This window comes from Lissotriton vulgaris, chromosome 2_1 (assembly GCF_964263255.1).
Source record: "Lissotriton vulgaris chromosome 2_1, aLisVul1.2, whole genome shotgun sequence".
In the NCBI taxonomy this organism is placed as follows: Eukaryota; Metazoa; Chordata; class Amphibia; order Caudata; family Salamandridae; genus Lissotriton; species Lissotriton vulgaris.
Window position 1 is genome coordinate 193,135,977 of NC_141687.1, and position 21,984 is coordinate 193,157,960.

Consider the following 21,984-nt stretch of genomic DNA (forward strand, 5'->3'; position numbering starts at 1 on the left):
AACAGAACTTAGAGAACTAAACAAAATACCCCAACCCTCCCACCCATCGGACAGATTCCCCCAAAAGTCTGTCCATGAAACTTCAGAACTGCAGCAAGCAATGATACCCAAACTCTCCTATGACGTTCCTCCAGTGGGAAAGGAGGAGCACTAAAGTTATGTTATGTTTCTAAAGTGCTTAAATACGCAAGGGTGTCTTGGCACTGGCTTTGTAGGTAGTGCAGAGAAAACTGAATAACAGAGACCCTGCTCAGTGTTCAAAGCTTTCCTGAATGCTATTAGGTTGGGCAAAGCTTTGATGTGCATTGGCAGAGAATTCCAAGCTTTTGTTTCTCCCAACACAAAGCTTCTGCCACCTCATGCAGACTGTTTGAACCTGGAGACTACTGCAAATTTGGCAGATGCAGAAAGTAGGGTCCTGCCTGGAGTATACCATCTAAAAATGCTTTTTTATTAAATCTGGGCCTAGGTCATGTAGTGCTTTATAAGCAATAAAGAGTGATTTGAAGGTGATTCTCTGTCTTATGGGGAGCCAGTGTAGTTTCCTAATTGATTGGGACACAGGGCAATATTTTGGGATCTTCAGTAGAAGTGAGCCTGCTGTGTTTTGCAGAATTTGCAGTTTATTCAGTAAGTATTGGTGTGCTTTACGAAATAGCCCATTACAGTAGTCTAACTTTGACATCACCAATGATAAGCATTTTCTGAGGACTCGGTGGAATGTAGGGAAATATTTTCTTTATTGTCCTATGGGTAAATAATTCAGAAAAGGGGGTGGTGATGAACAGAGTGTCTGAATTAAACAGACCACTCTTACCCAGTCCAAAGATCAGGGCTTGATCCATCACCGTTATTTATCTCACTGCCCCATCCCAGCTCAGAACCTGGCTATATGCAAATCAGTCTGTCCCTGTGAGGTAATATAAATTTTATGATCGATTGTGTCCCCTATCTTAGACCCCACCGACTCCATGTACTAGCTTGAAGTGCATGTAACTTCCCTCCTGTGCTAGCTATGAAGACGCAAATACATTTGCGTCCAACGTTAACATGTTCTCTTTCAGATCCGCCATGAACGGATTGAATATTCAGTTTCTAAATATGCTATGCCAACGTCTTTTTGTGGTATACCTTACACGTTTTTTTCAGCTCTGGCGAAGTAGGCCTGAATTCTGCCACCGAGCCTCTTTTTTCCTGCCTTCTGACTCTGAAAGCCTCAGCCCAGGCTACCTCTGTGCCAGTGACCCCTGCCTTACTTCTGGCGCGGCTAACGGTGCTCGGCTCAGCCCGTTGCCTGCCAAGACTGTATTCAACCTTCGAATTATCTGCTCCACTCCTTGAAAATACATTCCTGTCTGGTAGATTCACGTCAACATCCTTCCAGCTGCAGAGCAAAGGGTTAGGCCTCACTGTCTCTATGCAAGTAATTCATGGCCCTGTTTCCATGGTAGGCCCATGCCCTCCCTCGCACCCCTCGCGTCTCATGCAGACACGTAGACGCTCATACACGCACTCATAGCCAGTATAGAATAGCCTCTTGTCCAAGAGACCTTTTCCCTCCAGATAATACAGTTCCTTAAACATGAGATATTAGATACGATTTGGGATTAGGTTGATCTGACATCCAGACATCCGTCTACACTTGTAGGGCTAAATGTCAAGTCCCCCTTCACCCCTCGAGTTACACGTACATTACACGTCATACTGCTGCGCGCGCATCTCTGCCATGTATTTCTGCTGACACTGCCGGATTCACTCATGGATCCGCCTATCTGTGACATCATGTTCAATGACGTTCTTGTTCACGCCTTCATGCACGCCTATTGTAACGCCTTTTGTATTACGTACACGCATTCTTATCTCTCTTCTCAGTTGTTACGCCTCCTGCATATGCCTTTACTGTAATGCATTGACTATATATATGAATGTCTGTCAATAATGTATTGTCGCATACTTGCATATTCGCATATTACCATTGACTCTGTCTGTCAGTCCCTTCCCCAACCCATGTGGTGACGGAATGGTATGCCACCTTGGCTCGAGCCAATATGCTAATCACCCAATTCCTTTTATAGGAATAAAACCCTTTTGAGAAACCTCAAATATCACGGATTTTGCCTCTTATTTATTATGAGTTATTCTTATTGATTTTACCGCATAGAAATTAAGCACCGGTAATTAGAATTTACCACATTTTGGCGCCCGAATAGGGACCCCTCCCCCATCTCACGCGCCGGTGGTGCGTTGCAGGCCTGGCCCCCTGCCACAGCCGGACGGACAACTACGCGTACCCGCAGGATTTCCTGTATCTCCCTCAGGCCAACGGAGGTGACTGAGGCTGCGATCGACACCCAGACGAGGCGGTGAGAAGTGCGGAGGATCCCGACCAGAGCCTAGCTGAGAGAGCAAGATTCGAGGTATACGGAGGCCCACCAGGTTCCGAAGTTCCGAAGTATCTGTGTCACGAGTCGAGTCCGAATCCAGTCCGAATCCAGTCCAGGGTTTCCGAGGCCTTCCGTTTCCGTGCTTCCCGGTGAGTACCGTTGCTGGGGACGCATCTAGACGTGCGCATTAGTTTGTGCCGGTCAAGACAGGTGTGGGTACACAGACCTGGTCTGCACTGTTTTAGACAGTGTATCTGTACTGTTTAGCAGTATATCCAGTCTGCACTGTTGAGCAGTGTATCTAGTATTATGCAGTTAGCAAGTTACCTTCTAATTGTCATTATTCATGTCAAAATGTTTTAATGTGTCTCAATATGTCGTGGTATGAGTGATTGTTCGACCGTCGTTATTGTGATTATTGTGTTCATTGTATTCATATCTGAGTAAGAACCAAGTAGCCAGATTTCAGGATGCCGTTATTCTCCAAATTAAGACAAATAAAAACTAGAAAAGGGGTATTAGAAGAAGCTGTTCCCATTCCACCTAGGGACACTCCAGGGTACTTTATGTACCACAAGCATGGCCTAGATGCCGTTTTATTCCTCGACTTATGGGTGGACTACACTAAAGAACTATCCGAGAATCAGAGATGGCCCGCTGCTGGGACATGGGATGCAGATTGCATCATGAGAGTAGAAGAAGCACTGTGGAAAAAGAAAGCCAGACAGTCACAGAAAGATGCCATTGAATTATGGCGTAAAGAATCACATAGGCGTACAGAAAAAGCACTTAGAAAAGAAGAGAAAAGGAAAGAGGATCCAGAGAAGGCCCAGGAAAATGTATTAGTTGAGGAAGGTACCCGAGTAAAATTAGAACAGGTAGACAGACAGCGAAACACACTCATGAACGGCATGTATCCCCTCTTGACTGAGGGTTTGCCTAAAGCCACCCCGGAAGTACCGAAAGAACTACCACCCCCACTGCTCCCGACTAAAATGCACCAGAAAACAGCAAAGGACATTTTCCTTTCGTCCTATCTAGACGATGTGGCCCCCGCATATGTAAATACCGCACCGCCACGCACACCTCCTCCTGCCGGCCAAGATGGTCAGCTCCTTCCTCCCCGACAAGCCACTCCTCCTCCTGTTCCTCCTGGTCTTCCAGCTGTCCTTCCACCTATTCCTGGTCCTGCCCCCCCCGTTTTACACCCAACGAACCCCTTCGGAGCGGGCGCCTCAGGAGGAGCAACAGGTTTCCAGACTCCACCATCCGCCCATCGGCTGACCTATAGAGACCTAGCACAGCAACGTACACCTAGAACAGGCGATATTACATTATATGGAGATCATCTTGGAGACTGTAGATATGATCCAGTACCTGGTAAAAAGAATGACGAAAGAATGTTGCTCGCATCAATACGCTTGCGACGAGTCACGAACTTCTTATTAACACTACCTGGAATGGTAGATCATCTAGATCGAATATATCAGTTTGTACAGACAGGAGTAGGGCCTGAAAGTATTAAGGAGGCCATGGCCTATCAGAAAGTGGATACTAAAGCCAAGATATTACGGTTTCTTATAAACTGTTTCATAAGGGAAGTGGATAGGCCGGGTATGACCCCGGAAGACGTAAAAGCACTCCATCGGTGGGGCCAGAATATAGCAGCTGGGAATCACGATAAAGAGGCCTGTGTAGATAATATGTACCGAAGAATCAGAAATGCAATAAAGAAGATGCATGAGAAAAGACAGCCACCACCGGAAATAGATTCAGACAAACTTGAATCTTCAGAGGAGGAGGAGGACGAGCAAGAACAGACCCCAGAGCAGACACAATTACCAGTTAGAGAAACGATAGCATATGTAGGTAAGGGAAGACCTTTCAATAATTCAATGCGCCCAGTGCGTCCAGAAAGTAAAAGAATGTTCCAAGAAGCCATGTGTAATCCAAGAACTCCTGAACACTTATTCCAAGCTACTGATAACAGACTTCGAGAACGAATGGGGTACCATGTACTCGATTCTATGGACGAACAAGAATTAGCCAGGTCAGCCGTGCAATGGGCTGACAATTCTGAGAAATATGGTGATGATGCGTTAGCGCATACGTTTTTGAACCTGACACCGAGTGAACAGCGTTTAGCTGGTACATACATGATACAACACCTGCTCTTATTATATAGAAGCCAGCATTCTGATCCAGGCCCCTTGCCTGATATATTAATAGAATTGCTCATGAACAAATGGAGAGGTCTAGGTACCGATCTAATTAAAGTAATCCTAGAACACCGACACAGATATAGCGCCTTCCTATGTCCACAGACCGACTCAGCACATGTCATGGAAAGAAAAATGTATTACATGGACGGACAGAATCCGTTGCGAGAAGTGCACCCAGTACAGAACGCAGACAATACATTTAGACGTGTGTTTGTGTACACACCCATAACTAAAATAGAATTATTGGAAATGAAAAAATTGGTACCTAGTCATGACAAAGATCCCACAGGTTTCCACCGTGAAATAAAAGACATGATACTCATGGGTGACTATACTTATCCCGACATTATGAAAATATTGAAAGTATTACTGCCCCCCGGTATATACGAGAAACTCAAAGAAAAAGAGTGGGAGGTGGGAGACACAAAGATTGATTGGGCTGCATTAGAAAACGAAGAAAATACTAGAATTCCAGGCCAAGGGCTTGGAGACAAAGTTAAAGCATTACCAGGATTGTTAGTACAAGTGTTGCCACGTTTACTAAGTACTAAAAAGGAAGATTGGGGTGCAATTTCAGCTTGTAAACAGAAACCCGATGAAGACACTAGTGATTTCTATACCCGATTTGAAAAATGTTTTGGTATTAATAGTGGTCTGAAAGCAAGTAGCGACTCATATCCACATCTTTTCGTAACAAAATTAGTCGAGAATTCACTGCCCCAGGTTAAGAATAGAGTACTGAAAGTCGAGAGCACCTGGCAAGCTAACACCCCCTCACAAATGTTACAAATGTTACAGTACCACCAGAATAGAATTAGAGAAGAGCAAGAACACGAACAAAGACGTATGAAAGACACGAAAATGAAAATGTTAGTTGCCCAGTCAGTTCCCGCCGATGGCCATAAGAAGGGAGCGACCCAGCCCAGTAATTCGACAGCTCCTGTTAAAGGGACATGTAACTATTGTAAACAGCCAGGTCATTATGTAAACGATTGCGCCGTTCTGAAACACAACATCTCCACGGGTAAGACCAAGGAGAGACCGCGCGTACCTAGACAGGATCAGGCCCAGCAACAAGTACCACAGAATATACAACATATTCCGCCTATGCCAGCTTCATCACAAACTGTAGCAGTGCCACAGCAACAGCCTATTACTGCAAAACAGAACACAACACAACAGATGTACCAGTATGCACAAAATGATTATCCCGATTATCAACGATACACATGAAACAGCCTAGAGAGGGAGTTTGGTTTGCCCCTTATTGAAGTTCCCGTAGATCAAGAGGGTCCTTATGTACACAGTCAGGTGTTAGGAAAAGACCGAAAGTTTTTAATTGACACAGGGGCAAGCAGGACCACAATCAGTCACAATGAGGTTCCAGGGGCACCCCTCTCAGGCTCACAGAATGTTTCCCTTGGATTTTCAGGAAAACCTATTATTAATGAAGTATCACAGCCACTTCCCCTTGCAGTCGGTCCTCTGACACGGACTACAGATTTATTGCTCACAAAATCATGCCCAGAAAACTTATTAGGAATAAAGACACTGAAAGCTCTAGGAGCTATTATATGCTGTTCTCCGGAAGGAGTACGCTTATTTTTGCGAGATTTTAAAGGCCATTATGTATTAAGAGACATGGATCCCCGGTTACAGAATGTACCTGCACACTTGTGGGCACAAGGCCCCACTGATGTAGGTTGTATGCACATTACACCATATCGAGTCACACTTAAAGCAGGAGTGGTATTACCACGAATACGACAATACAAGTTACCTCCAGATGCTGTAGTGGCTTTACTGAGAATTATTGACAAGCTCATTGCACAAGGAGTGGTTGTGGAAACCGACTCCAATGTATGTAGTTCTCCTATCATCCCAGTCCTTAAACGTACTGATCCAAATGCACCACCTGTTTATCGATTAGTTATTGATCTACGCGAATTGAATAAATGCATTATACCACAGTATCCTGTGGTCCCAGATATCTCTTCATTACTGACAGCTATTGATTCAGAAGCGACGTTCTTTACTGTAATTGACCTCAAGAACGCCTTCTTCAGTGTCCCAATTGATCCAGAAAGCCAATACTTGTTCGGATTCAGTTTAAATGGACGATCTTTCAAATTTGCACGCGCACCTCAAGGATTCACAGAAAGCCCCAGCATCTATAGTCAAGCACTGAAAAGACAACTCGACAGTATTCACATGCCAGCTAACACTGCCCTACTCCAGTATGTCGATGATCTGCTGATCACCGCACGGAGCGAACCCGAATGTGAAAATGCATCACTGACAGTTCTGAATTTCCTGGCCGACAAGGGGCACAAGGTGTCCCCTTCGAAGCTGCAATTCTGTGTTCAGCAAGTTGTGTACCTGGGTCACTTGCTGTCCAAAGTGGGGAGACAGCTCACTCCTGACCGCATTCAGTTAATTGTAAACATGTCACCACCAAAGACACAAAAGGAGGTGCGGGCTTTCATAGGCCTCACCTCGTACTGCAGACAATGGATTCCCCAATATGCATTTCTAGCAAAGCCACTCATCCAGTTGACAACTCAGGAGGCAGCGACATCGACTGTCCTCCCTTGGACTCAGGAACATACACAAGCTTTAGAAAGCCTTATGCCAAGCACCAGTTTTAGCAACACCATGTTACAGTAAACCTTTTACACTTTTTGTCACAGAACGTGAAGGTACTGCCTTGTCAGTCCTCACCCAGGAACAAGCAGGTTCACACAAACCGTGTGCTTACTTTTCTAGCACATTAGATCCAGTAGCTCAAGCTTTACCTGCATGTTTGAAATCAGTTGCAGCGACAGCTTTAGCAATCAGACAGAGCGATGCCATAGTATTAGGGCATCAATTGACAGTACAAGTTCCACATTCTGAGGAAGTTCTTTTAAATCGTACACAGACCCAACACTTGACCATAGCAAGACTGACAGGTTATGAATTGACATTGTTTCAACCACACATAGAAATCAGACGCTGCAGCACATTAAATCCCGCCACACTGTTGCCATTAAATGGAGTAGATCCATTGGCACATGATTGTATTGAAGTCATTACTATTACAACAAAACCCAGACAAGACTTGACAGATGTCCCATTACCAGATCCAGACCTGACACTTTATGTGGATGGTTCATGTATGAGAACAGGTACAGGAGAATTAGTGGCAGCCTACGCAGTCACTACAGACACCGAAGTTATAGAAACAAATTGTATTGACACCCTGTCAGCTCAAGCAGCAGAGCTCATCGCTCTGACACAAGCATGTATTCAAGCCAAGAATAAGAGAGTCAACATATACACTGATTCACGTTATGCATTCGGAGTCGTTCACGACTTTGGAGTCCTCTGGCGAGAGAGAGGTTACTTAACTTCTCACGGTGCCAACATCCAACACGGTCCCCTCATCCAAGGTTTATTAGATGCAATACATCTACCTATTGCAATCTCTATCATGAAATGTAAGGCACATACAAAGGTTACCGACGCGATCTCCCAGGGTAACGACCTGGCAGACCGAACAGCTAAGCAAACTGCTCAGAATCGAATGCATGCAACTGACTTGACAAAGACAATAGTTCCGACACCATCACACTGCATGACAGTCAGGGATCCCGCCCATGATGTAATTGATTAAATGTCAAGTCCCCCTTCACCCCTCGAGTTACACGTACATTACACGTCATACTGCTGCGCGCGCATCTCTGCCATGTATTTCTGCTGACACTGCCGGATTCACTCATGGATCCGCCTATCTGTGACATCATGTTCAATGACGTTCTTGTTCACGCCTTCATGCACGCCTATTGTAACGCCTTTTGTATTACGTACACGCATTCTTATCTCTCTTCTCAGTTGTTACGCCTCCTGCATATGCCTTTACTGTAATGCATTGACTATATATATGAATGTCTGTCAATAATGTATTGTCGCATACTTGCATATTCGCATATTACCATTGACTCTGTCTGTCAGTCCCTTCCCGAACCCATGTGGTGACGGAATGGTATGCCACCTTGGCTCGAGCCAATATGCTAATCACCCAATTCCTTTTATAGGAATAAAACCCTTTTGAGAAACCTCAAATATCACGGATTTTGCCTCTTATTTATTATGAGTTATTCTTATTGATTTTACCGCATAGAAATTAAGCACCGGTAATTAGAATTTACCACACCTGGCCCAGTGCATCATGGGAACAGGGCAGACTAAACTACCAAGCCAATTCTTCACCAGAAAGGAGACAAGCTACCGGGGACCGGTTTCTGGCATTTCAGCCGTCTTCGGCCCGGCTTGCTTGAATCCTGATGGAGCAGTGAGAAAGGGACTCATGTCTGAGTATACCCTGCCACACCTATAGTGGCCAAAACGATTCAGAAAAGGGGGTGGTGATGAACAGAGTGTCTGAATTAAACAGACCACTCTTACCCAGTCCAAAGATCAGGGCTTGATCCATCACCGTTATTTATCTCACTGCCCCATCCCAGCTCAGAACCTGGCATACAGCCAGGTTCTGAAACTGGGATGGTGCAGTGAGCTAAAAAACGGTGTTGGATCCAGCCCTGATCTCTTGACTGGGTGAGAGCTTTCTGCTTAATTCAGAGACTCTGTCCCTCACCACCCGTTGTTGTAATTATTTTTGTCCACCCTAAGCGTGGAAGGGTATTCTCAGATGTGAGACCCTTGCTCATTGCACCATCAGGATTCAAGCAAACCGGGCCGAAGACGGCTGTAACGCCAGAAACCGGTCCCCGAGAGCTTGTTTCCTTCCCAGTGTAAGAATTGGCTTTTGTAGTTTGGTTTGCCCTGTTCCCATCATGCACTGGGACAGGAACAGACTAATTTGCATACGGCCAGGTTCTGAAACTGGGATGGTGCAGTGAGCTAAAAAACGGTGTTGGATCTAGCCCTGATCTCTTGACTGGGTGAGAGCTTTCTGCTTAATTCAGAGACTCTGTCCCTCACCACCCCTTGTTGTAACTATGGGTAAATAAGGCAGTGAAGGCCACAGCGTTGACTTGGTTGGTATAGCTCAGTCTGACATCTATTAAAACTCCTCAGTTATGACTTTTGCTAACTGGTGTGGGTAGTGAGTCCAGTTCCTGCGGCCACCAAGTCGAGTTAGCAAAAGAGTACATCTTATGTCAGCTACATTCACAAATTGTCTGTGTGTGGTCCTGCCAGTTTGTCATATTTCCTACCATGCCCTTGAGTGAGTATTAGTCACTAGGGTCATGCCATTGATCAACTTCCTCCAATCGCAAAATCTCCAAGCACCTCCAAGGTCTAGACCCACCGGGTTACTCAAGTAAGAAATTAAGTTGGACAAAACAAGGTATCAGGCACCTTGCCCACTGCTCAAATAGTCACAGGGTCACTGGTTTACAGGTTGATAGCTTAAGTTACAAGTATCTGCTGCACCTGGGATTATATTATGTTGTCAGGAATTTGCAGGGTGACCATCAGAAGGAGTAGAGAGCTGTAGAAGATGTTATGATCATCTTTTGGTGCTCCTTCCGATAATGAGGGGGTAGAACCACAAGATGAGGTAACTGAGGAACCTCAACAGCCGGTGATAGATGCAGTCACCTCAAGGGCCTATCTGCAAGCCGCACGGATCTGCCATGGTGTCATGTAGTTGATGATGCTCCAATACTCCAGGAAACTCAATTCTTGTCGAGGCAAAGCAATTTTTCTCCAACATGTGGGCAACATCAGGATTGATATTCTTTTATCTATTACAGGCATCATCTGGTTGCACGAAGAAATATGAGCATTACTCAGCTGTGATCCTTCCCCTGGCAGGGAATAAAAGTGCGCACTTGAGCCCCATTTCTCTCAGCTTCTTAATCTGGTGGAAAGAGGACAATTTATGTTGTACTGCTAATGTGTAATCTGGGAATATCAGCATGTTAGCATTCTCTATCTGAAAGCGTCCCTCACTACTCGCGATTTGCAACAGTGTCTCTCTGAGGCTGAGGATATGTGCCACTATGGGCAGGTACCCTGTGGGCACATTCCACTGAAGAAAGATGAGAGGCCCTGAGGGGGGCCTCCTTCTGGAGCCAAGTTTCAATGTACTTCATGGGATCTTGCCCTTCAAGTCCCGCCGGCAGGCCGACAATACACAGATTGTTGCAATGAGCCCCTTTCTTCAGTGTCTTCAGCTCTGTCATTGAAATGTCGCACACGATCTGAGAAGTGCAACAGGATTTTGGCCTTGTCCATGGTTTGTGGGTGGAATGTTTGAAGAAGTGTATTAATGGTCTGTACTTTTTCAGATTACATTGGTCCTTGCACAGAATACCCATATCCTGTACCACTGCATCGACTTTTTGATCTAAGGCAAAGTAGCTTTCCGCACTGGCTTACAAGATGAGGTCTAACTTCTCTTATTCCCTCTGCTGTGTTTTGGTGTCAGTGGTCTATTAGGCTCCTACTTTCAACTTGGCACACTTGAGGGGTCTGACATACCTATGGTAGTGGTGCAAGCGTGGGAAGCAGCCCTCCTTGTTCCACCCAAGCATGGTGGAGCGCCATGCCAAAACTTTGTTAAATGAATAGTGTCTTGTGACAGTCAGCTGTTCTAAATCTTTGCTGCACAAGCAAGGAATTGGTGGGTTACCTTCAGTGGTCTGTCTCACTGCCTCCCATTTGCAGGCCAGGAATGAAGGGAGGGGTGAAATAAACAGCTGAAGAGGGGGACAAACAAGCAAGGGCAGTCAAACGTAAATGGCTCAGGCCTTCCGGGCCTCCTCCAGCTGATCTAACAAGCCAGACAGGCAAAGCGAGTTGTCCTGGAGATCAAGATCTTGGTCACTCTGTAGCAGCCCAGCACTTCCCAAGGCACAAGCGGGTCTTGCAGCTCCAGCCGAGTGCAGCCACCACTACTCTCTTCCTCAGTACACCAAAAGCCACAGTACTCTTCCAGACCTGACCCCACTCACAGCACAGCATTGACATCAGCATCCCACACAGCCCGCAGTCCTCCTCGCCTGATGAGAGTCTTCAGCTGAAATCAACTGCCAGTCAGCATGGTTCTGGCGAGCAGTAGTCACACAGGGTTGACCCAGCAGCAAAAGTTAGCCTCCTCAGGCTCGGGAGCTCCACTCCATCTAAAAATGCCTGAAAGTCCAACCCGCATCACTGGTCCTGTGGTCTGTACACTTCAGCCATCAGTGCTTCGCCCCCTCGCATAGCCTGTAGGTCTGCAGTGTGTTTGAGGCACATGGGTCGCCTGGTTCAGTGTGAGCGGGGGACTGTAAAGGCAGGTGACAAGACATGTTTTAGGAGGTGCACAGAGCACTGAAATTAGGTGGCTGCCAAATTGGCCTGCTAGCCACACCACTCTTTAGGGAGGTAATTTTATGTTTAGTATTTCATTTTGAGTAAGTTAAAATACTTGTTTCGTTTTAAACCGTGGTTGGACAATAATTTATTTAATGTTATTCTGCATTTGCTTTGCAGAATTCTGAGATTCTACTCCATGCCACATTCGGATGTAGGCCTGGGACTGGCCTGTCCCACTAGCCTTAGGATTAAGAGTTTAAAAGGTGAACTTGGTGCTCAGTTTGAGTCCAATCGTAGTGTGGCCCCAGACACCAGAGTTGAAAGACATCACTTTTCACATTTGGAGACCAGTACACCCTGAATACCCAGGGAACCACCCAAACCAGTTCCCACATGAACTGCAATGGAGATGCATTGTTATCGTTCACTGCCCCAGAATAAACAATTACTGTTGCCATTCAGCTCCCCCAGTAATCCCTGAGGTGGCACTGCAAGCTCCAACAGCTATGCTGTTGATCCCTATTGAAAAGACATAGATCAAGAGTAACAACAGCAGACTGGCGTGGCATGGTGTACTTTGGATTCCCTGCTTCTAAGTTGGACACTCCGCTTGCCTAGAGGTGATCACACTATATGTTGCTTTGTCCACTGCCAGGCTTTCACTCAGCCACTGACTTTTCATCCTGTGTAGAGACGTGAGACCAGTGCTACGACTCCTACAGCTGCATTTAGCAGCAGCCATCAAGTATTTTTAACACACCTATGTTCCACTTTATTATATACAGTTTGTCCCTTGGGGCAATTTTATTGAAGCATTTTTTCTGTCGCAAATGGGCCGATTGACAGAATTTTCCGAGTGTGCGACTAGAAAAATGCTGATTCGAATGTAAAAAAAACAAATTGTGATTCCGTAACTTGTTACCAGATCCCAACTTGGGGTTTGTGATTTGATATTTGGAAGAGGCGTATTTAGGGAGTCCCTTGCAAATACTGAATTGCATTGGTATGTACTAATGTTTTGTGTATGACATGTGGTCGCAAAACATTTGCACTTTACCCCCAACTCAAAGGTGGTGGTAATGTACTCGCAGTGGTCCCAGGGCCTGCTCTTAAAAAATGAAAACTAAATGTTTAATTTTTTTATTGTTGACACGCGTCCTATTTTCTGTTATGGAAAACAGGTTGCATTTGAACAAAAACAAAAAAGACCTTAATTTAAACACAATCACAACCATTGTGGTCTGCAACCAGGCCTGTGATGGCTGCAATTCTTAATGGGTCGCACGCAAACTGTGATTGCTCTCATTAATATTCAAGAGCTAGGTTGATTTGCAACCCACTAGGACTTACAAGCATGAAACAAAACACTTCATACATAAGGAATAGTGATTTCCAAACAGAAATTCTGATAAAATTGCTATTTTGAAATCACTATTCCTATTCTTTGAACATAATGCCTAAATCCAGTACGTGTCTTCTTGACTAAATCAACTCTAAGGCCAGGGATCTGTATGGGTTGTGAGATGCAGTAGCGCCCCATTTTTGTTTCCATAAAGACAGACAAAGTGGTTCAGGCTTACACATGCCTCCTGGTGAACCCTGGGATTCTAACAGTTCACGCAGCTTGGGCCGGATTCACAAACATTATTTTCACTCTCTCTATTGATCATCTGCACATATTTTACAATTACGATGGTTATATCCCTTCTTCAGTATACCTCAGTGTCAGGGCTCACTCACCCGTCTCAACACCTCTCCTCAAGGATGTATAGTTTTGAGTAGTCCCTTCAAGAACCAGCCCAAGCCCTTTAAAGGCCTTCTTGAGATCTGTTCTTTAAGCGTCCAAATATGTCACTCCACATCATTCTGAAGAAGACCTTATACAATCCAAAGACACTGTCCTGTCACTAGCATCTCCTGGCTTTTCAAATCCTGAATAAGGTGCCAGCTTCTGAGCGGCAATACCTCTTGGAAGAGCACAACATAGTCAACCCGTGCCATTTAGGCCTTTACCCCAAGAATAGCAGGAAGAGGGCCATTATCACGGTTTGGAACTATAAGAGCAGGCCAATGTCATGTCGCTAACCTCCCTCATCCTCTTGGATATTTCCACAACATTCAGCATCATTGCTCACTACTGCCTAGTCAGCAGATTTCACCAGGTCCCTAATGCAATCAGTCCTGGTGGACAGGTTCAGCTATTTGCTTGGTCATCATTCCCAGGGAGTCAGACTTGTTCCAATCACGTTCAAACTCACCCTAGTCACCCACAAGTACCCTAAGACTCTCAATAATAACAGCAGCTTGAACAATTTCCTGCTCACCCCTTTCACCATCTCAGGGACAAAAGGGAATTTGCAAAGAATATGTGTGCTTGTCCAAAATACACTTCATGTTCTCAACTTATTTTACGCTCATACAAATAGGCAATGAGCAAAATTTGCATTGTGCTGTGTGTAACAGATGCAGAAACAAATGCATTGATTAGGCACAATGTAATATTTTAGATGGTCTCCTGGCCTCCCTTACCCAGCACGGGCAAAAGACATGCACATTCTTGTATTTACACCCCTGAGGAAGGGGTAGTAATGAAATCAAGTGTATGCCTGAACTTAATTAGGTAAAAGATTTAAGGCACATTTTACTGGAGGGAATTTTTAAGTTAGGCAGTGAAATGCACTTCTCTAAACAAGCAGGTAGAGGCTCCCTCAGATGCAGTGGCTCATTGGAGAATTGACTGTGCATCACACACCTTATTGTGCCTGGAAGCCCAAGCTCTATGCCACATATCGGAGTGACACTTTCTCACCACAACTTCGAGCAACCACTTTGGAGAACTTGCCTCAACAATTCAACAATAACTGAGAATTGCTCATGCGAGCGAAATTCTGCATTGATTCCAATTATTGGCTGTTCCATAGTTTACAGGGTTTCCTGCCTTTCCTTCATTTTCTCTTTCTCTTAGATTGACAAGCTAGAGAACTCTGTTCCCTATTAGTCAGGAAAGTCTGCCTAACTATAGAAACACCAATTACATATAAGAGTAGCTTAAAAACCATCCTTATCTCTCCTTACACCACCAGGAACCAACCAAATAGTTCCATGTGAGGGGCATCAGCACAGTCCCTTAAGTTCAGAACGCATTGAAACTGGGACTGCAGCGCTCAACCTTGGGCTTCCCACCATCCTGGTAGGTGATAAACAGAAGGCCTCCTTCGACCATTACTTCTCCAAGTTTGCTGCCAGCTTCCTTGCCGCAGGCCTCACTGTCAACCATCTGATAGAAACAATGAGTCTCTTCTAACTAACTAGAAACATGATAATGTTCCTGTCAAAGAAAAAAACAGCATACTGGCAAGGTTAATACACATTATTGAGTTAGCCTAGCCTAACTTTAGGCCCTAACTGCAACGTTAGGGCCGCCAGTTAGGCCAGGTTAACTCAATAATCAACATGAACTTTGGTTACATGATTAAATATGCACAAGAATAAATGTGGGACATGAGTATGGAGAAAACATGATTACATTGATCAATTAATAAATCGGATGCACTTACGCAAGGATTCTTGATGACTACAATGATTGCATTTCATTAATTGATTTAAACGCACACACATAGATTAATAAAATAAAATAAAACATTGAATACAAGTGCCTCATATGAATATATAAGTGTAAATTTGTGACGTATAAAGGGTGGAGTCAAAATTATGCTGTAGCACGTTGAAACTGGATGTATGTTGAGGATCTTTTCCTTAACAACGATTAAAAACTGAAGCAACAGTCTAAATTGTAATGCGGGAACCCTAATTCAGAAAACATTGCAAACTATGATTAGTAATCTTAGAATTTACAAGAAATATGTGAAGTTCGTAAAAGAAATACTACATAACTTTCCATCCTGCTCCGACTCTATGGTACTGTTCAGTTTCCAACATTATTAAAGCATTGCACAGTACACTTTGTTGTTTTTTTCCCTTTCATGTAGCAATCTCCTTTAAACTCTCCCAACAATGCCTCCATTCTACGCAAAAGTTTTTCCTTTCACACCAGTACACAGATGCCTGTGGCAGTGCGGGCTACTAATTGTTATGCAGGAACGTGTGTAGATTTCAAACCTTGAAATATTCCACTGTTCTTCAAGGAAGCTGCTCAGTTTATGCTCAGTGCTTAGCAACAATGTATGAATCTTCAATTTCTGTAAGTATTACCGTTGACTGTAAATGCTCTAAAATATATGTTACCACAGGTACATCTGCATTTATTTCAACATGTAGCATCTGAACATTTCTTCTTTGCAGGAGAACCTTCTGGTGAAAAAATGAAGACCTGTGGTGTCCAGATCGCACAATCTCAGGGAAGTCTGAAACTTCCATTACCAGCTGCATCGAGATCACCAAAGTACTCAGAAGGAGGCCCTTAGTGGGGAGCAGGCCAGGGCCTTATAGGAAATGAAAAGCCTGCAGTGCCATGCAGGCATGAGTTTCTATCGGGTCAGAATAGTAGTTGAAGAAGGGACTTCTTGTATACCAGTATGGCCACATGGCCCACAGCGCTATTTGAGGACCCATATGGGTGCCCGGTAGGGCACAGGCCTGCTGTTGGAAAATTCCAGGCTCAAGACAGTGGGCTGTGTCTAGAGGTCTTATGTGGGCACTGCAAGCCTCTTCTGTTCTAGTGAGGTGCCAAAAGTTGGGGCCTTTGGCCCCAATGAGATTGATAATGTGGTCCATGGATGACTAAATATGACTGTCACCCTTAATGGCGGGTGAGCTGTCCAGGATCATGCCTGATGGAGTTGAGGGGGAACTTGTCTTTGGACCATGTTCAACTGACCACCGAGAATGAGGGGCGCAGATGGGAGTAGACCTAATATCAGCTGGGAAAATGACTGTTTCTTCTGGAACATGACATACGTTTTTATTTTAGCAGTTTTATCTTCATGAATGTCTGTAACAATCCTATGTGGACTAACTGACCCCTCCACCTTTCTTCAGTGGAGCTCCTTCTGCTGCGTCAAGTGTATTTCTTGTAGTATGAACAGGTGTATCCTGAGGTGTCTTGAATAAAATTGTACTTTGTGTCTTTCATATGCCTTAGTCATGCCACTCACATTACACATCAATATTACATATTTTATCGTGAATCATACGTTCTTATATAGCGCCTTTCTCCGTAAGGTCTCAAGGTGCTTGCTTTGGGAACCCGTCCTTGCCTTTCCCTGCGAGATTACCCCTACTGGGCATCCCCAAGGTGAAGACCAGGCATCCCATCGCAGTGGGGCCGTAGTGGAGATTAAGCAAGCTGTTGCCCAGAGATGCAGAGTGTGAACCCACGATTCGAGAAGGCACCGAGGCGAGAATTATCGAGTCTGTGAACATTTTGAGCTCAAGGCCCTGCTGCTTCGGGGATTGAACCCTGGTCCCGGGTCTGACCTCTTCATCAAGGACTGCCTCCTCTAACCGGTGAGCCACACTTCTCCGCACATTTACCCAAGGAAAGCATTAGTGAGTCCTGACCATGATATTCTGGACCACTCAATGTTCTCCAGCAGACACCCAATGGGTCCCCGCTCAATGCATTGCTGTGCGCTACTACCCAACCGAGGTTCTCCCGAGAGGTAGTGTGCTGGGCTGTGACCCTCTCCAACCTCAAAATGTGCTCTCGTATGGTTGCTCAGTGTATATCTCTGCAGCCGTGGGAACCACCATCACTGAGGCTAGCAGGCAGCACATCTATGTTCGCTGAGAGGGCTAGGGCCAAGGTTATACGCCCCACTTGCGATTGGCTTTAGAGTGTGTGACACGTTATGAGGTGGATCTTATCAGGCAGAACATAAGGGAATGCGAGGTGGAGTGGGCTGTTTCTCAACTCCGATACCTCTCTCCACATCCCTGCCCCTACAAATGGGTGTAGGAACCATGGGGGACAAGGAAGGTTTTTCCCACCAGATTTTGGGGGATGGGATGCCGGGGACAATATGACCTCCAGATTTTGAAGTGGAAACTGAACTTTAAATAGCTGCGTATTGCCTGTCTCATTGAGGTGTTGAGTCTCTCCTAAAATCATGTCATGGGAGCCAGAAGATTAATTCAGGAGATGATAATTTGTGCTAATGTTTCTGCCGGCGCCGCTGACTTGAGAAAAAGAACGATTTTAGCACAGCCTCAACACCTCAATGGCCATAATTTAATAATGATCTATTAAATAAATAAGGTGTCCCCACAGAGTTTGCTACTGCATCAGGTTTGTAGGCAGACATGTTCTGTCACTGTGTTTTACATTTAGTGTCTGTGGAAACATTCCAGGCAGAAAAGAACACCTTTAAACATTATGCATATGTGTGTCTATAGTGTCAGTTTGATTTAATATGTATTGAACTTCATATGCTAGCTGAATAATAATAAATGTGTAACTCGACACCAAGCACTGGCCTTTGAGCTAAACGGAAGGGAGAAGGATTTAACCTTAAATTCCCAAAACTTTACAACATCGAATCCTGGAGTCAAATACTGACATTCCCTCTTGACCAAATTGCATGATCCACGACCCAGCCCTTCACAATGTAAAATATTCCCTAATCATCCAGTTTGAGAGCATATTGAAGTAATTCAGTACAGAATCTGCACTCTACAAGAACCTCACTTATGTATGGTTAATATAAATATATTTAATGTTAACACAGGCCAAATAGATGAAGAATCTGAAAAAATGACACATTTAGGGTAACTCATAGCAATGTTTCATGTATAAAATATTACTTTCAATAAATGTCACTCAGTTCAGTGATATAATCTGACTTACTTGATTGAGACACCAATAACTGTGGAAAAATATATATATATAATTCATTTTAAAGTCCTTATCATATTTTTCTAGACATGTATTGCCTTTTGATGACTTGGTTGGCTTATGCTTTGGTTCTTTCCCAGGCCATCCCCAAATATTTAGTGCCAGGTGTACTTAAAATGCATTTGGTAAAAGGGGTCGCAATTTGCACCCTGACTTATTATGGAATGCACTGGTATTTGGCAAACAAGCTTATGTACTAATAAGACAGTTATAAAAATACTGAATTGTGGTAGATTGCAATTCAACCCACCTCATTAACATAAATGAATGTCAGAAATTTCAGTCCAATAAAATTTCCTTCCATCACAGTTGATGGTCTGTTGGGGTCAGCAGAACACCATGTCTGCGATTATGTTAAAAAGAAACAGTGGTTCCATTAATCCTAAGAAATGGTTTTTTTCAACATTCACAAGGGTGAAGGAGGTTCCTTGGGTGGTAATGGGTTACTATCTTCTTTGAGGTGTTGGTAAAATGTTTTGCAACCAGATTTCAGTCACAAAACATTAACACATAGCATTTTGAAGCGATGTCTGAAACACACCCTTTCCAAATACCTATTCATTATTGTTTGTGATTTTGTAGCCTGCTACCATATCCCTAAATAGTTTTAGGGCATTCACTGCTTGGAGATCCTATGATATATCGAATTGCAGGGTTCGCAAACCAGCATATCCGTTCGTACAGCTGACCCCTCCGTGCCCCATAATTCCTTGCCTCTACACCTCATAATTTCTTCAAGTCTACTGCTCCTCTGAGTGTACACTGTTAGAGGCCCTTTGGTCAGATTCAAAGTTATTAGGAGCACCAGACAGCCGCTCCACTTGTCTGTTCAAGAAACCGGGAGGGGACAATCACTCAGGGCCCAACTTAAGTCTCATGGAAGTCGCTTCAATAGCTCTGGCTAAGTCAAAGGATTCACTATCACCCCGGATGCCAGCCAGTCGCTTTCCCGGCATCCTGTCTGGCCATTCTGTCACATTCTGGTGGATCCCTGTTGCCTCAACCGATCTGTGGCATGCCTCCCTCTGCTGTGACATAGTGTGCAGCACAGCAGATAGGCCAAAACTGCTCTTGGGGATTGTGGCTTTCGGATTTTCTTTGTTCTCTGCCTACGCTCTGCCAAATCCATGCACCTTCTGTGCCTAATTTTATATAGGGGCAGTAGCACCTCTACCGCAACTATCCCGCTGGTATCTCTGTACTCCAGGTTCAGCCTTAGGATTGTCTAGAGGGTGGGGAAGGCGGCGACACGTTCTCACTGTCTCCACTGCCCTCTGCCTCGGTGTTGATCTGCGGTGTTATAGGCAGCAATCTGCGAGCAATCATCCCCCCCTTGTCTTGTGGTGGAGATCTAATCAGCATGATATGCAGTAGACACTGTGGACTGTGGTGGATGTATGGGTGGCCGGTGGGATCTTCTCTAATTAACAAGTGCCATGTTGGCTCCTTCAGCTACGCCTCTCCATCCCCCCTAGTGAGGGGGAATTCACAGGTCATGTGGATAAGCAATTAGCCACCAGCTTCAGCCCTTCTCAACTTCATTCAATCCGAAGTTAAAGTGTGGAAGTATCTTCCATGGACTCGAGATCCAGACAGCACAACTAAATATCATGAATCCCCTTTGAGGTTAAATGCCTGGGCCATCAGCTGTACGTCTTGAAGGTTACTTGATTGGCATTCTGAAGATGTATGCTGAAAAGCTCCTATGTCTACACTGCAAAAACAATATAAATAAATCTAGGCTAAACAAAGCCTAGAAGTGGTACCAGAAAGAATGCCCTGCCCTTCACAACCGTCATTGTAAAGTAGACTGTATAACATTTGCACAGTTTTATGTTTTTATTGTTCCATTTGTAAAGTGCTCTGACAATACACGGTTATGGTTTGAGTGTATGAAGGTACATAAATCCCCAAGCAGTGAAGCACGATTGCGGTCTCATTACCAGAAGTACTGCGGCTTCAGCACAGAGTTGAGGTAATGGGAACTTACCACTTATGGCAATTTAATGCACATTACAGAACACTCCATCATGCCAGGTTCTGGTAGGCAGATACCACAGTGGGAGGTACTAGTCTTTGGTGCTACCACTGCTTTAAGATACTGCTGTTCATTGTCACCAGATGCGATACAAATACTACTACCGGGCTTTACCACGGCATGAAAAGTAGCACTAGAAATTCATAAATAAAAGACAAATACATGCATAGAGCTTCCTGTGCATGAAATGTGTACAGACTCTCATGTAGGAGAAGGTTTGTTTGTACTGTGATTGGCCCTGCAGTTTGTGCCGCTGTCAAAACATGCACTGGGCTTAATGTTTTTTTATTTGGTTCTTTTTTATCAGTTGGAGTAGGGGGATCCTCAATGTCCACCAAAAACTGAACACCAAAATATTAGAAAGTTTTCTCTGTTCAATTATTCCACATCGTTGGAAGCTTTCACTCAATTGGTCTCTTACAAGCATCATTAGTCACAGGAGACTCTACTCAGGCCGTAGACACACACCTTTAATCCAGTGGTCTATTGTATTGCATTTTAATCGCATTTACACAGCGTTTACTACCATTGACAGGGCTATGAATCTTTCTCCTTAGGCACAGCATTTCTGTCATCTCTTGGAGGACTTGTCAACACGCCATAAATAAGAATGTTGATAGGGTATTTCACATGTTCATTTATGGAGGAGATGCCACTTCACTGGTACTAGTTACTGGATCCAGACAGCTATATTGACCTACCACATTTTAATTACTTTCTGTATAAGAAGTATATGCGTTCAGATACTCCAGGAGCTTAAATCCTGCTTTAATGAGCCCACTAATCTAACTGACCATCGACTGACATGGACTGAAGACACCATCGAAGAAAAGTGACTGCATTACATAGAAATGAGATGGTGCAAGGGCCTGCCCACACAGACACATGACACACCAAATTGCGGTGCAGAATTTGTAGGCGGAATATGAACCTAAGGAAGACCTGTCTTGGAGCATCCATGCCAGACCAGGAACAAGGGCCAGAACTCACAAGCACAGAGGGGGAGGAATTTAAATAATCTTTAAATCGTAGTTTGCAGCTGTCACTACTTGTAACACCTGGATTGATGTCGTTGAACCTCTTACCTTGATAACAACTTCGGCAGAATCTGCCTCTTTGGCTTTTTTGCTATTATTTTGTCCTCCTGATATGCCCTCTTCCTTCTTGGAAAAGTGGTAG